The sequence below is a fragment of the Eriocheir sinensis genome, chromosome 30 (assembly GCF_024679095.1).
Source record: "Eriocheir sinensis breed Jianghai 21 chromosome 30, ASM2467909v1, whole genome shotgun sequence".
Taxonomy (NCBI): Eukaryota; Metazoa; Arthropoda; class Malacostraca; order Decapoda; family Varunidae; genus Eriocheir; species Eriocheir sinensis.
Genome location: NC_066538.1, coordinates 1,884,926 through 1,887,425, shown reverse-complemented (window position 1 = coordinate 1,887,425; position 2,500 = coordinate 1,884,926). Strand labels below are relative to the sequence as shown.

The window sequence follows — 2,500 nt, the reverse complement described above, 5'->3', positions numbered from 1 at the left end:
TAATCGAGTTCCTATGAGAGTTTCTTCACGTTCATGATGGAGAAGAATTGTCAAACTATCACTAGGCTCATAACACTACCCATGGCAATACTCTTAACTATTTCCAAAGACCACAACAGAGATTAGTCGCTTTCTCTTATTGTTTTAGGTTCATGGTAACACAGAAGCCTTGTCAAACTATCACTAGGCTCATAACACTACCCATGGCAATACCCACAACTCCTCCCAAAGGCCACAAGGTAGATTAGTCGGATTCCCATGAGTGCTATATTTTTCACGTTCATGGTATATACACAAGTCTTGCTCAAACTAACTACCAGGGTCATAAAACTCTCCCCCATGGAAATACTCTTAACTATTTCCAAAGACCACAACAGAGATTAGTCGCTTTCTCTTGTTGTTTTAGGTTCATGGTAATTACCAGGGCCATGAAACTCTCCCCCACCATAGAATTCATTGTTATAACTCCAATGAAAGCCTTGTCAAACGTGTGTGCTTGGGGGGCGAAGAAGCTTGGTCACACTAACTACCAGTCATAAAAACTATCCCCCACCATAGAAATCCTCGTCATAACACCAACGAAAGCCTTGTCAAACGTGTGTATTTGGGCGGCGAAATGTTCAAGTTGTATATGACCCTCAGCGAAATACACGCTGAGAGGAAAAAGAAGAGGAAGAAGGGGATGAAACGGAAAGCGAAAGATAATTAAAAAGAATGAAAAAAGGAAGAATAAGAGAAAAAAAAAGGAAAACGAGAAACAAATAACGTAAGCACATGTATTATTTTCCCATCACTTTACGAAAACCCAAATAAGAGTGTGTAATATTAAGTCACTTCGAGGGTTGACGATCACAGCGCCTCACCAAACATCACATCATCGTACCCAGAGTATCGTATTCACCACATTGTATATATCGTTTTTAAGCCGCAAACTCTCGTACCAACACAAATAACGACAGAAAATTAGAGTTAGCGTTAAAATTCTTACTTATTAATGTTCGTAGACAATATTATTATGATTCGTTGCCAGACTATCGTATTCACCACATTGTATATATCGTTTTTAGCCTCAAACTCTCGTACCATAACAAATATCTACAGAAAATTAAATTCACCGTTAAAACTCCTTCTTATTAATGTTCGTAGACAATATTATTATGATTCGTTGCCAGATTATCGTACTCACCACATTGTACATATCGTTTGTAAGCCGAAAATTCTCGTACCAACACAAATAACGACAGAAAATTAGAGTTAGCGTTAAAATTCTTACTTATTAATGTTCGTAGACAATATTATTATGATTCGTTGCCAGATTATCGTATTCACCACATTGTATATATCGTTTTTAAGCCGCAAATTCTCGTACCCACACAAATAACGACAGAAAATTAGATTAACGTTAAAACTCCTACTTATTAATGTCCGTAGGCAATATTATTATGATTCGTTGCCAGACTATCGTATTCACCACATTGTATATATCGTTTTTAAGCCGCAAATTCTCGTACCCACACAAATAACGACAGAAAATTAAAGTTAGCGTTAAAATTCTTACTTATTAATGTTCGTAGACAATATTATTATGATTCGTTGTCAGATTATCGTATTCACCACATTGTATATATCGTTTTTAAGCCTCAAACTCTCGTACCCACACAAATAACGACAGAAAATTAGAGTTAACGTTAAAACTCCTACTTATTAATGTTCGTAGACAATATTATTATGATTCGTTGTCAGATTATCGTACTCACCACATTGTACATATCATTTTTAAGCCGCAAATTCTCGTACCCACACAAATAACGACAGAAAATTAAAGTTAGCGTTAAAATTCTTACTTATTGATGTTCGTAGACAATATTATTATGATTCGTTGTCAGATTATCGTACTCACCACATTGTACATATCGTTTTTAAGCCGCAAACTCTCGTACCAACACAAATATCTACAGAAAATTAAATTCACCGTTAAAACTCCTACTTATTAATGTTCGTAGACAATATTATTATTACGATTCGTTGCCAGATTATCGTATTCACCACATTGTACATATCGTTTTTAAGCCGCAAATTCTCGTACCCACAAAAATAACCATAGAAAATTAAAGTCCCCGTTAAAATTCTTACTTATTAATGTTCGTAGACAATCAATCAGTCTGTCAGTGGGGACATTCGCCGGATTTTTTTTCTTTTTTTTTTTACAACTAAGGAGACGGCTCAAGGGCACAAAAAAAGGAAACAATAACAATAAAAAAAGCCCGCTACTCGCTGATTCACGCGCCGATTCGTAAACAGAAACAACGAAAATGCAAAACGATGAGTATACGCTAACTTGGCAACACTGGACCACATACCGTTCCCGCCACACCGCTCATAAACTCAAACAAAAGCGTACGTTATCTAACACTCACCTTTCCCGAGACGCATCTGAGGCCTCGCGCGCACTCTACTTTTCCTCGCCATCTGTCAGTCTCTGTGAAAGGAAAAAGAAAAC

The 2,500-nt window shown here is 36.7% G+C and overlaps 1 protein-coding gene across 1 annotated transcript in view; it reads right to left on the bottom strand.

Moving 5' to 3' along the window:
- The window catches only part of LOC127005431 (muscleblind-like protein 2a), a 229,880-nt gene extending 227,439 nt beyond the window's left edge, over positions 1–2,441 (bottom strand). The window contains exon 1 of the mRNA XM_050874275.1: positions 2,418–2,441. The gene's annotated coding sequence lies outside the window, so the exon portion shown is untranslated. The remainder of the gene's footprint in view (positions 1–2,417) is intronic.
- Positions 2,442–2,500: the final 59 nt, after the last annotated feature.